General features: G+C 38.6%; 1 long non-coding RNA gene across 2 annotated transcripts in view; it reads right to left on the bottom strand.

The window, feature by feature from the left end:
* Positions 1-8: 8 nt before the first annotated feature.
* Positions 9-14,861, bottom strand: part of LOC137155012 (uncharacterized) — a 234,411-nt gene continuing 219,558 nt past the window's right edge. Inside the window, exons 4-6 of one of the 2 annotated variants that reach the window (XR_010920319.1) lie at positions 7,485-7,545; positions 1,134-1,165; positions 9-228 (exon numbers count right to left, since the gene is read on the bottom strand). This is a non-coding gene — a long non-coding RNA (uncharacterized lncRNA). The remainder of the gene's footprint in view (positions 229-1,133; positions 1,166-7,484; positions 7,546-14,861) is intronic. The other variant, XR_010920321.1, reaches the window with a different exon arrangement.

The raw sequence follows: 14,861 nt of genomic DNA on the forward strand, positions 1-14,861 counted from the left end.
CTGGTTTTACAAATGCTACCAAACAGCTTTATTTCTTTCCCTTACAAATAATGGATAAATTAAAACCATGAGTGATTTTTACTAATGCTGGAGAAGTGCTGGTGCTTATCTCCTGCTGGGAAGAAGCTCCTGCCCTCTCTGGGAACGCTCTGTATATTGATTTTGATGCTCTACTGAAGCATAATTTGTGCCTAAAAGGAAGCTTTGCCTCAGATGACATTCAGTAGCCTACAAGGAAGAGGAGAAATAAAACAATAGTAAGAAAAAAAGAATCAACAACTAGTGAAGAAAGCAATTTAGATCTGATAATGTAATTTATCTCCAAAATGTAAGCATTGGTGTAAAGAGATATTCAGGAAAATATATGAATGTGCGTTTCCCCGAAGATATACAAGATTATATAATTTCTTTTCCTAAACAAATCCAAATCACTGTATAACAGAATCTGTTCTTTCACATTGTTTAGTGAAAATGAGGACAACAGTTTTTAATTTTGTAGTCTTCATTTGGATCTCTATCTTCTTCTTCATCTCCTGCCCCTATAGCGGGATGGAACTTCAGTCTCAGCTGTGTCCATTCAAGCCTCCTCTTCTCTGCTAAGACTGCCAACAAGGACACCAGTTGTTGCAGTATGGATGCCTGTCTGCTGGAACTGGGCTGAGGCCAACCACTCTTTTTGAGCTGTCCCATCCTCTTAAATGCTCAGGGGGCTCTATGCACACCCTGCTTCCCCAGTGCAAAGCCTCACTTTCCTGTTAGTTTTGGTTTTGCAGCCAGAATAATAATATAGATATTATATATAATATAGCATCGCAGTCTACAACTGTGTGTCCATCAGCTCCCTTTGCCTCTCTGTGCCTAGCTCTGTGTCTGTTGGCTCCAGAAATATAACATATTTCAGAAAGGTTAGCAAATGGGCATTGCTTTTGGGGGAATACCAACTCATCATAGTGACCTAGAGGTGAATGGCTCCACCTCCCATTTCCCTTCCCTGAGCTATTCAATCCTGCCCCTGCCTACCAGCGTTAAACCAGTGTACGCTTGTGTAAATGCTGCCCCATACACATTCACCACATCCATGAACATATTTGAGACAAAACTGGACGTTGCGAGGGCTACTGCACACTGCTCACCTTCAAAGATGGCCTTGAATCAGCATAAGGTTCTGTAAGGGTAAAAAGTACAAAAAAAATATCTAAGGCCATGTCACGCTGTCTGGAATGGCTCACGGCTGAGAGTGCCTACCTCAGGGCAGACTATCAGAAAACAGGTCAGATACCCCAAGCTGGTGGTGTGTTCTATAATTAGATTTCACCAAGTCAGTAACAAATGTGAACTCCTTATAGCTTCTCACAGAAAACAAGCTGACAGTCTCACTGGGCTTTGATGACAGAGAGTAAAAAATGCATCTTTGAGTCTTTGACCTCCAATCATAACACACAATGACCACTTGGTTGGAAATGAGCCCTTTCCTGTTAGAGTTCTTCATTTGCATTCCACAAGGCTTCTTTCTCATATGATGGGTTATTTAGTTACAGGGGTATACACCACGTAAATATTTGCTACTGCATCATGAGAGGATACAGATAAGGGAAAACAATGTAAACAACATCCCATTAGTTTTCATGAAGTTTAAACACCTAATACACTTGAATGCATCTAACAATCACTTTGATCAACCATAACACACAAGTGAATTGGCTTGGAGCTTTGGCATGAGCTCGCATCTGGTCTGTCAACATCACCAGTCAGATATAAATGAGAATAGAATTTGATCCGCTAATGGTCAAGGTCTTCTTAAATTTGTTCTGATCGATATGGTATATGGGATTTCACAGCATCTATCTATTCATCTTTGACTGTCCATAGTGATAGGTCATGATCCTGAATCCCTTATTCATATGACTGGCCTTTACTCATCCCAGTAACCCCATTGAAGCCAATGGGATTGATCACATAAGGAATATGTGCATAGGAATATGTGGCTCCTTAATACTAAGAGCTATTGTCCAAACCAGCTAGCAGTTATGACAAAACCTGTTCAAAACCTGATGATACTCTTGCTTATGCTCTCAGAGCTTTCTCTTCCCTCCCTCTGTGCATCTGTTTTCTCACTTTATAGAATATCCTGGGAGAACAGATCTAATGTAATCTGGCTGTGGATACATGGTTAGCAAATATATATATATATATATATTTCTGGGCTTGTTAATTATCCATGAAGTTTCAGGAAATAAACAGATGCTTAGAATGCTACTGTAGATAATCAAACCGTTAAAAAAAAACACCCCCAAGCATAACAGCCCATCCTCCACTTTGGGGGGGCAGAATGCCAGAAAGCTTTAAGAGCATTTTATTCAGGAAATCATGTCTTTTCCCATTTTCCAGCTGACACATTGCATTGCAATTCTGTCACAGTGCATTACTGCTGTGATGTGATGTAATGCAACATTGCTGATGCAACCCAATCTGATGTGTCTAATGTGATACATCAGGTACAATATTTCCGAAGATTTTTCTGAAAACAACTTCCAGATAAGAGACTTTTTTCTTCTTTCCAAATTAAAAAGCCTTTTCAAAGAATTGTGTCAACTGTTGCTAATTGCATTTTCATGGGTAATTAGCAAATAGAAAAAAAGGTTTGTTTGCTTTTTGCTACTCAGATGTTAAGTGAAAACAAAGAATATGAGATCTGATATGTGTATATCTAACTGGCTTCCACAAGATGCACACAGCTTAACTGAGTAGATTTTATTCGCTGTGTCTGATCCTGCTATTGTTGATTTTGAAAGAACTGGATTGGAGCCCAGTGTTTGCATATTTTTTTATGAGCCTGAACTATGGTGATGCTCTGATGGAGAAAAATAATAAAATCACCCATTTGTCTGGAGAAATATTGGAAGTCACAAAGCATCAGTGGATAAGAACCATGGCTAGCCCAGAGAGCACTGTGCAACAGAATTAGAGGATGGCTGGAAGCCTGTTCTGCTAATCACTGACATTCCCTGCCGTGGAAACAAGAACAGAATCAAGTATCAGATATCACTGGCAGGGAAGCCCTCAGAGAATCAGTCTACAAAGCAGTCCCAGTTCATGGAATAACCTTAAATAGGATCAGCAGTGCCACTGAATAAAATATAAATTGTATTGCTCTTCTCTTTTATGTTTCCATGTTCACTGGCCCAAATTATACCCACCAACAGGGCTGGGTGGGTGTAAGAGAGGACTGAATTTGGCTGACTCTCTTATCAGCCTCTTTCTGGATTATAGCCCTACCATCTGTGAATAAATTCTTTCACATCTCTCTGTTAATGCCGCACACACTCGTACTATGTTGTTTACAGTCAGAAGGCTTCATCCAGTTCCCATCGGGGTTAATGAAAGTCTTTTCATTGATTTCAGTGGGCTTTGGATCAGATCCAGAGAGTTTGAGCTCCCACTTACTTCCTCCTTATGTGAGAGGACCTGTCCAGAAGAAGTTTATTCCAGTTTAATCATTGTACATTACCATTCAATTCATTATTGCCTACAGGACAGCTGTACTTGGGTCTCATGTTTCCAAAACCAACAGCAGATACAAAAAGACTTTTGTATATGAAAGGACTTAGCTTTTTCGCCCATGTCATGATGACCAGACGAACAATAACAATTTATTTCTCACACCGTGCAGTTCTGAAACATTTTGGAAATGATTTTTGTCAGCAAAAGCTATTTCAATTAAACTGAATGAAGTGACACTAAATCCCACATCTCACAATGAAAGGCAAGCAGCTAATGCTGAAGGTCTCGCTCTGCTTGCGGTATCACTTGACAATGGCCCGTAACTCGACGTAGTATAAACTTGTTTCCCTTTGTTAATGTCAATCCCTGGAGAAAACCACTATCTATGAATAGTAAATATCCCAGAAATATAGTCAACTGGGCCACTGTTTTGGCGTGCCAAACTGAGAAATCTTGGGACTCCCATTGATTTCAATGGACTTTGGATCAACCACTCTAAATCTTTTGGAGAAAAAAAAAAAGAGCTTTAAGGAAGGATTTGATGATAGAAAGGGTGGAAGCATGGCTGCCTGGGTTAAGGAGAGGGTCCAGTGTGTAAGGAACCACATTTTACCCTTGTTCACATTTCTTCTTATCCACCCCCACATTGCTCTGCTCTTCTGATGAAACAACATTTCAGTGATTTTGTTGATTTCACTTCGCTTCGCTGGCTGTGTATGGAGCAGAACAATTTGGGAGTGGGGCAGAGACAAAGCGTATGTCTACATTAGAACACCTGTGGCTGGCCCATGTCAGCTGATATGGGCTTGGGCTGCAGCGCAATACAATTTCAATGTAAATGTCTGGACATGGGCTAGAGCTTGGGGTCTGAAACCCCATGAGGGGGAAAGGTCCCAAAGCCCGGACTCCAGCCCAAGCCTGAAAGTCTATACTGCAATTTTATAGCTCTGCAGCCAGAGTCCACATCAGCTGACCCAGGCCAGCCAAGGACATTTCACTGCAGTGTAGACATACCCTAAATGTCAGTCCACTTCACATGCTGCTGATACTCATTTTTCAAGTCTAAAATGTGTAAAATGTAATTCAAATCTTCATTGCTCCTGAGTCTCAGAATTCTTACACCAAGTTTCAAGTGTGAAATCCAGTTGAAATAAAGAAGCCTTAACCGGTAGGTTTGAAGATCCTGTAAGAGCATACTTTAACTTTCAGATGCAATCTTAGCTTTAATAGCATCTCAGCAGTTTTGTCTCTGTCCGCCAAAGGGATTGCCTTTTATCTCTAACAGCAAGATTTTCAAAGTTAGGCACACCTGCTGGGCAAATATAATTACATCCTCACAACTGCACTTGCCCCACTTTGAAAATCTGGCCCTAACTATACATAGCACATGCAAATTGGTCACTGCAATCTGCATAATCCAGCAACTCAATCTGAAGAATTTTTATGAGGACTGAAACGCTGCTGCCAGAGTCAACACTTATTTAGGGTAAGCATCAATCTACAACAGTGGTTTCATGAAGAGTTATTAGTATTTCTCAGGAGCAATGTGCCCTGCATAAATGTTTGTCTGTAATGTTGTCCAGGGTTAACAGTGCTGTTCTTGATAATTCAGCCTGGCATATATCATTGTTGGTGAAACATTTAGGAATTTTTCTTTGCTGATTTATTTATCACCTACCATATATGAGATTTTTTCCTTTGGAGGAGGCTTGTATTTAAAGAATATTTACTGAAGGAGTAGCAATGAACAATCCTCAAAAGCTTTGAAGTATGGACTCAGTTCAGAAGAGCATTTAAAAATGTGGATGTGCATCCACATTTTCCAAATCGTTGAATCAGAAAAGGGGATTAAAACATGCCTGAGCATAGATTTATTTGGTAAGATTTCTACTCCCAGACACCAGTGGAAATACTGTATTGTGAAATAAGTCTTTCTTTAGAGTATTTCAGAAATTCTGGTTCTTGTCTTGATCAGAAACTGAAAAAATAAATCTAGATATTTCAGAGCATTGGAAACAATCTGCATTCTGTTCTAGAAATGGGGAAAATATTTGATTTTCACTTTTTCATACATTGAAACTGACAAGACAGTTTATAAAATACCAATATAATAATAATCCCAAGGTACTCAGTGCTGCCAACTCTCTTGATTTTATCATGAGTCTTGTGATATTTGGTGTTCTTCTTAAAGGCACAACACCTGGAGGCCTGTAATTAGGTGATTATCTCAACACTCATTTTTTAAAAAGTAAGTTTCTATCTCTCATGATTGTACAGAAAAGTTAGAAAACATGCATGTATCCTAAAGCCTCAGAAACAAGAAGGCAAATTAAAAGAACCCCAAATTTATTATATTTAAACTAATCTCATGATTTTTTAACAGTAGGGGATTGACAATACTAAAGATCCAAAAGTGACTTGAATCACTTCACACATAATACTGATCATGGCAACTCTTTTAACAGTGTACAACAGTTTGGGATAGAAATGAAATTGGCATATTCAGTTGAAACATAATCAGATCCTCTGTCAGATTGTTGAAGTTTCTCTCTTAGGACTTCTGATATTGACTCAGATCTGATTGTTGAACAGCCTTCTTCGATTGTTATCTGCTACTCTCTTTCACAGATTCAGGCAGATCTCTTTTGTATGCACAAACACATAACCCTGTATCTTGTGAAATCAGACACTCTACCTGAGGAACATGATCTAGTTCAATTTCTTTCTCTAAAGAGCAATTTTATCTTTGCATTTTATTTTAATGGAAAAAATTTGTGTGTGGCAATCTGCTTTCTAATTATATTTTATGATATATCAAAATGCAAGATTGGGAAACGTTTCCTACCAGTATTAATACTGTACCATGCTCCTGGGAAGGCAAAATATCTCTCTTCAACCCAAAAGAGAAAGTCATTGGCAGAAGAGTTAATTATCAGTTACAATATCAGATAACAGCACCACCTTCTGCCAACAAAGTTACAGTTGCTATTTTCTTTTGAAAATGATTAGATTCACGCTCTTTTTACTTTCATAGCTTTCAAATATTTCTGATGTAGAGGACATAATTTAGACCAACACTCTAAAGAATGTAATTTAAAGCATCCCAAACTGACCAGAATAAATATAGGTGAAATTACTGGCAATTAACAAAATATACAAGAGTTTGCATACAAAAATAAAACAAAACCAAAATAATTGCACTTTTAAGTCCTGATTCAACAAAGCAGTTAAGGATGTGCTTAGATCCTACTGGGATTCAAGCATGTGCTTTAGTGCTTTGTTGAATCAGGACCTTAAGGTGTCATGATAAGATGATGGGTACAATTTTCAGAAGCGCCTAAGTCTTATTTTCAAAAATGACTTGGACATTTAGATGGCTACTATGGCACAGATACTGAAAGGTATTTATACACCTAACCCCCATTGATTTCAATACCTCTGAGGACCTGGGCCTTATTAGCTATCCAAATGCCCAAGTCGCTTTTGAAAATAGGATTTGGCCTCTTAAGTCACTTGGGCATTTAAAAAAAAAATTACCCCTTGACAAGAGGAGAATGAAAAAAATGAATCCAATTTAGATTGTAAGAATTTAGAAGCCTAACAAAAACAATAAGTACAACGCGACTTAGTCTGATCTCACTAAAACTGATCGGAGAATGAAGCTCACAGTTTGTGAATTAAAGATTATAGCACTATATTCTTTTATTCATATTGTGGCCGGCTCTGTGCTCATTTGCAACAAGGGAAGTAGTTTGCAAGGACCCCACCTGCTCCCTTGTGTAGCTCTGTAGGGGACCCCTGAGTTCCTGATAGCAAAGGGGACTGTTATACTGCCAGAGAGGAGGAAGGAGGTAAAGCTGGGTCATCATCCCCACCAACACAGACACACACTTCTGCATCACCTGTGAGCTACAGGGAGTGCCCACATTATGCCTCCAAAAAGAGGTCTAGGTAGCAACTTTTGAGCATGCTCACCCCCTCACCTTCAGAAGAGGCCTGCTTGCTCTGTAGACAAAATGCCTCTGGAGACTGCCACATGCAAACCTGTAAAACACAGGGCCCACATTGAAAACATGTTGTCAAAAAATGGTGCCCGAATCGCCCATTGTTTTGTTTTTCAAAGAGCACGTATATAGGTGCCCAACTATCCACTGTTTAATGCCAATTTGGGAACCCAAATGCAGGATTTCGACATCATGTGAAGGCACCAACATTCACACACTGTGCTCCCAGTACTAAAAGTTTGCAAATCCACATGAAACTTTAATAGGAATATTACTTTATGCATTAAACATTCCCAGAAGTACCAAGTGATACAACGAGCCAGTGTGGAATATCTTTCATTAACCATTTTTTAAAGCAATACTTAGTGTTTTCTTATGCTAACTGTAGATACAAATTCTAGAATTAACAACAAAAAATACCAACTGCTAGTGGTGCAAGATGAATATTGTTTAAGCCAGAAGGGACCAAGATGACCATCCAGTCTGACCTTCTTCATGGCACAGGCTAGAGAATTCTACTAATTAATTCTTGCATCAAGGCCATAACTTCCGGTTGAGCTAGAGCATGCTTTTTAGAAAGATATCCAGTCTTGATTTAAATACTTCCAGTGATGGAGACTCCATCACATCCCTAGGTTTGAATGACAACTGGCTAATTACCCTGACTTCTGAATTGGTGCCTTTTTTCTAATCGGAATGTATCTAGTTTCAGTTCACAGTTCTAGTTCATTCTGTTCTAGTCTGTAGAGGTCCTTATGCCATGCTCATCACCACTGTATCGTCTCACTTTCTAGCAATGCATTAGGCAACATGACTTACATCTGTCATGTTTTTGTTCTCTGATCCTCTTCTCGGGGGGTGGCGGGGGGTAGGGCATGTGTGCAACTGGGTGTTTTGTTTTGCAATTTTTAAAACACGTTATGTCTTTTTGTGAAAGAAAGCGAGGTCAAAGAAAAAAAGCCTTGCTCTTCGAGCAGAAAGTGATGAGCTTTGTGATGCTGCTTACTTCTCGTGGGAGTTCATTCCCCAGCAATATAAAACTCCAGTAAGCTGTGTACATTCCTGTCCCTTAGTTTTTTATTGAGGACTTAAACTTTCTACTTTTGGGAGAAAAGGAAGTAAATGGTCCTCCTCCCCATTTTTTTTAGGATGCATGCTCCTGCTGGGGCATTGTAACAAAATAAACAGGCCAGATCCTCAAGTGGTGTAAATCATTGAAATTCCATTGTAGTCAGTGGAATTATGCCAGCAGTTGACTTTTAATAGGACTTGTGCTCCTAAATCCCTTAGATGCTTTTGAAAATCTCCACTGAGTCTTTAGATGAAAATAGGTCATCTGAATATGTGAGTGAAGTATGTAGAATATCAATGACTTTGAGATATACAGTACTTTTGAAACGGAATCTGTGCTTTAATCACAGGACATGCCACATTTTCATGATAAAAGTGCTTTGCTATGTGGGAATCATGCTGCGATAGAATTGGAGCCAATGGGCACAGAAAAAATTATGATCACCTATAACCTAAACAACTGATGCATGGCTAAAGAATAACACATTTCTGCTGAGCTCAATAAACTAACACTTTAGGGTTGTTGTTCTAGGGTGGATTTTTTCAGATTTTGAGAGCAGTTCATTTATTAGAGTTTTATAATCACCAAAATGAATTCCAATTCTGTGGAATGAAAGCATCTCCTGAAACAGCTGTATTTTTATGTGCATGTGTTTTAGTCAATTAGAGGGTTTAGCCTTAAGGATTTATTTTAGTGTAATCTGCTAAAAAGATAAGTACAGCCAGATGCAGTGGCTTATAAACCACTGGACATTTACAACTGAAGCTATACTGTATTTGAAATCAACTCAGTAGCCCAGGAATATCCTTGCACCATAGGAAGTGGGTTTATTTCTTCCTGGCCTAAAAGAGCCTTCTAAATTGTGTAAAAATGCCTAGAAAACTTTAAAAATCTATACTGAGGCAAAGAAAGAGGGTTGGGGAGGTCCTTGGAAATATGTAAAATAGAGTTTAAGTGGTTGGTAACTGTTTTTTCTGCTTCTGTTTATGCACATCCATAGAGAAAGTCAATCTGTAGTATAAACCATTTAACTAAATTAAATTCTAGTTAGCATCTGGGATCCTGTCAATAATAGTAGTTATATTTCTGAAGAGCCACTGAATGGTGGAAGTAATAGACACATAAAGATTTGAAAAGGTAAATAAATAGTTGCTGCATTTCTGCTGCTACCAAAATATGGTTTAACAGAGTAATTAGGTATCTGACTTTAATGAAGAAAATTCTATGATAATTTAAATTCTCAAGAGATGTATACCATCAGTAATGTTTATTTACTCTCAAATGCATTAAATCAGCACCACTAGTAAGTTTTTATCTCCTTGATAGTTCAACATAAATCTTTAATAGTAAGAGATTTTCACTACCATTATAAAGTGATTTTCATGGTCACCATCAGCCTGAAAAATAGCTTCCTGTGACCATAGTTCCTTAAATAGAGTAAAACAGAAATACAACCCAGTTTAAATAACAATAACATTCAGGTATAAGACAAAAGAACAGGTGGAAACAGACAGACAAAAGAGCACAAGGAAACAATGAGACAAGATGAGTGTTAATCCCAAGATAATAATAAGTAGCAAAAGGTTACCTTTGTCACTAAAATAAACGGATGTGGCTTGAAATACAAACAGGAGATAGTTCTATTTTTCTGCTCATAAACACACACATTAAGGTCTGTAGGATCTCACCTTTTATGGTTAACATGGAACACAGCTGGTGGTTTGCCACATTCTCCATATGTATGGCAACCACGAAGTTCAGACTGTTTCACTTTGAAACATTTAAGTCAAAGAACAGATCCCAAAGATGGAATCCTTGCTCAATCGCAATTCTGCCTCTGCAATGCCATACGTTTTCTACAAATGGACTGACATCTAGCAAACACCTCAATGAAATACAACCCGTGTTCATATATTTGCTATAAGTGCTAATTCTCATCTTTTTAGAACCGGCTATGAGATAACATCTTCTTTATTGCTCCCTGATTGATTTGTTCCTTAGAAGCAAATGAGAGCATTGCAGAGAAATAAATATATAAAATAAAGCAGAGAGGCAATCTGCATGTAAATCAGCATTAGTCATTGACATTTGAGACTTGACAATAAGCCATCTCAGTCCCAGCTGTCCCTGCAAAAGCTGATCTCTTTTGTAAGACAGAGAACACTGAAAGCAAATAGAACCCAGAATGAATTTAGATAAGATGCAGCCCCTCTTTTGCTTCAAGTTTTTCTAAATCTTCTTTGTTCTTTAGCACCCAAGAACACTTTCTACCTAATGTCAATGTCAATTTTGCTTTTGTCACTTTTCTTCCAACTAATGCAGTTTCCCTAAAAGTCTCACTTAAGTCATTTAGAATATATTTTCTCAGATGCCTGGTTGCAGTCCAGTAGAATGTTCCTTAAATCACATAGAATGTTAATAATTCCACTTTCTGCTCTACTTTATGGTGGTGCATTAAAACAGGCTCCTAATCTGCTGCTGCTGCTGTTAAACTACTAGGATCAACTATTCTTTCCAAATGTATTGTTATATATTTTATTTTACTTTAACTCTTCTAGCTCTGTACAGAAAATTTTCAAAGTGTGGGGTATTTTCTGTTTCAGGTACTATTATAAAAAAATCAAAATAGGTTTGGATTTACAAAATAAATATTATTGGCGCTTATGAATGGTTTTGTACAGGACTAAAAAGATTTTATTTGGACAAGCCAAATGGCTTACCTGTTAGCACAAAGAAATTGTTCTGCAGGCACAGTCTGAGTGACTCTTCTTTTTCAGAGTGGCAGGAAATAGAAACTTGGAATGCTAGAGGAAATTGTGACTAGCATTTCACTCACACATTCTTATGGCTAGCTGTGGACGACACCCCAAAATTATGATATTGTTAACTCTTCCAACCACCAGGGTAAACCTGGCCTTTATATAGAATGTATGGAGCTACCAAAAGTACATGAGAGGCTGGCTCATCACTTCCGTAGGCTATGTTCAGACTGATGGCGGCAAAATCGCCGCCGTCAGATTGATCTTTCTTGATCGATTGAGTGGTCAGTGAGACCTGCTCAGTCGATCAGGAAGTCGACTGAGTAAGTCCACCCCCTCAAGTAGCGTAGCGCTGAGCCGACGGGAACGCAGCGCAGTGAGAACAGCGCGCAGAAGGGGAGCAGAGCAGTCGACGTCAGTTACGCAAACTACTCTGCGTAGTTTGTGTAACTCATATCAACTGCCGTGGAATCGCACAGTCAGTGTGAACCAGCCCCTAGTCACTCAGGATGGAGAGAGACCTTTTGGTCTGTTCTAGATCAGTTATCCAAGGCAAGGGAAAGTCACTATTGATGCATACGTTCTAAAGAATGGCAAGTTCCAATCTCTCATTTAAAGTTCCCAGAGTAATCATGACGTCCCTACAGAATGTGAGAACAATGTATTTCCCCAATATCCCAGTTAATCCTCGATTACATTACTAGTACATGGTGAGTTGTTTGAATGATCCAATTCCTCCAATGGTGGTTCATCCAGCTGGAATAATAATTGAGGGCCAGACTGTGATTTCCTTACTCTCACTGAATAGTATTCCTCCCCAGGAGATCTCCCATTGACTTCAATGAGACTGCTTGTAGACCACAATATTGTGAGTAAGGGTATCATAATCTGGCCCTGAATCATTCCTTCTTTAGTGCCTTTTTTAACTAGGCAGAGTTACTTTGGTCGAGGTATGTGGAGGATATTGGTCTTATCAGTAGAGGTCTAATTCACATAAAAGACATAGGGGTCTAAATGCATGGCGGTCCTTGCGATCAGGACCTATGTTATTTTCCTTGACTTTCTTCCTTTCCTTTAAAGATCATAGCATACTATAAAAATAAATAATAGAGCAAATACCCCATTAAGATCCTGAAGCACTTATTATTTGGTATGAATTTCAAAATAATAGTAGGGTTTGGTCAAAGTGGGAGGTAACCAAGGCTTGCACAATTATGTTACCTGAAAGAACACTGCTCCCACCACCAATGATATTAATCTTATATATGAATATAGCTGGTTGAAATTTTAAAATTTTTGATGAAATTTCAAATTGAATAAAAAAAACAAAGAAAAAATTGATGAAACTTCTGCAAAATAGTTTTTCTATTTTTAACCAGCTATCAAGCTGGTCGACAATTTTCAAATTTTGAATTTAAAAACAAAAATGAATGTGTGTGGAAATTTTCATGATTTCCCTTCCTCCCCTTCCTCTCCCCCCCCCCCCCTCCATTTTCAACCAGTTTCATATATGCATTAAAGGACTTGGAGCTCCTATCAGTTGCCATATTTATTCTTCACAAGAGACTACAACAACAAAAGTACTGTAATTTCTTGTGTTTTAGCTTCCACTTGCTACATGGCTATCTTTTCTATAACCACAACTGATGAAAAACTGAGGAAATGATTTCCTAGACAAATTTTCCAACCAGCACTAGCTACAACAAGCATTTTTTTTTGCTAAATGGGCATCTTTCATCCTCTTTAGCCAATAGCTGGTGCCTAGCAATTATGTGAAACTAACTAAATAACTGTTCTTTACCCATTAATGAGAAGCTCTGATCATCACTTTGCCTTTATGCTAAACGCTGCCCACTCATGCAGGAGCATATTTTCACCTATCAGTCCCAAAGATGTGGCATATAAATTAAAGGGCTCTCAAGTTGTAACCTGTGGAGATAGATCCTGCAATACTTTTCTTCATTCTGCACCGCCCAGAAAGACATTCACCTAAAGACTTATAGACTTTAAGGTCAGAAGGGATCATTTTGATCATTTAGTCTGACCTCCTGCACAACACGGGCCACAGAACCTCATCCACCCACTCCTGTAATAGACCCCTAACCTATGACTGAGTTACTGAAGTCCTCAAATAATAGTTTAACGACTTCAAGAACAGAGAATCCACCAGCAAGTGACCTATGCCCCACACTGCAGAGGAAGGCCAAAAGCCCCCAGGGCCTCTGCCAAGTTGCCCTGGTGGAAAATTCCTTTCCCTACCCCAAGTATGGCAATCAGCTAAACCCATGTGGACAAGACACACCCGCCAGACACCCAGAAAAAATTCTCTGTAGTAACTCAGAACCCATCCCATCTAACGGCCCATCACAGGCCATTGGCATATTTACTCTAGTAGTCAAAGATCAATTAATTGCTAAATTAGGCTGTCCCATCATACCATCCCCTCCATAAACTTATCAAGCTTAGATCCCTGACACTGTAACAGTAAGGGAATCCTTTCACAAAGTTTTGCCAGTGTTAACAACTGATAAACTGCCATCTGTTAGACTAATTCCCTCTCTTGTTTTTTAATTCTTGGGACATTTCTAAAAGCAGCCATATTTGGTTTATTGTAGCTGTGCAATTAACTAATAATTACTAGTGGTTTGCCAGTTAATGTTTTACTGCTGGAGACCTCACCGCAAGCTTTCATACAGCAAAATGCCCTGTTTAACCAGTGCCGTAATCTGTTGGTTTATCCCGTGGTAAAGAAGAGACTTGCTGTAATGATGATAAAGGACTCACTTATAATGAATATAATATTGAGACTTCAGGACACCGACAAAATCTGTAGTTCTTTTTGGCTCTTAGCTTTCATGCTAATCAAACGCAGCCTATGACATCACCTCACAAGGTCTCTGTAAATCTTTGCGACCAGACAGTTAGATTAGACTGCTGGCTTCACTAGAAATAACATATTCCTATCTTATGTAGGAACATCAGAATACTACCCCCCAAAAAAAAAGAGAGAGAGAGAGCGAGAGAGAGCGATTCCTTTGATTCTCTCTCAGGCCTGGATCTCTGTTGTCCTGCCCCTTGTTTAGTTATTTACACAAGTGCACAGTGAGTATAACATACTGCCTTTCTGGTTTGGTAGTGTCTTACACTCATTTTGCATTAATTCAAATGACTACACAAGGTGCAATATAATGGAAAATCAGACCATCTTGTCTTTACTGTGACCTTCAAGTTTCTTTCATGTTCATAGGTATAACTTTTACATTGCCTTTTTAATATTTGTTACAAACTTAAAAAAGAAGTATAGTTTAAATACATTGGGCGCCCTTCCTTTGAATCATCTCTGTGTTACATTATGCAAGACTCTAATATAGTTGTCCTTCATACTGATTGAATCAGGCATCTAATGTTACAGTGACATCAGCACTGATTTCTGGGGCTACAAAGATAAAGAGACAAAAACAAAACATGAAGTGCTGAAGAGGAGCAAATTATAACACCTTCTAGAATACTTCTGGCACTTATTCT

This window comes from Emydura macquarii, unplaced genomic scaffold (assembly GCF_026122565.2).
Source record: "Emydura macquarii macquarii isolate MOO-44397 ecotype Brisbane River unplaced genomic scaffold, CSIRO-AGI_Emac_v2 contig_1348, whole genome shotgun sequence".
In the NCBI taxonomy this organism is placed as follows: Eukaryota; Metazoa; Chordata; order Testudines; family Chelidae; genus Emydura; species Emydura macquarii.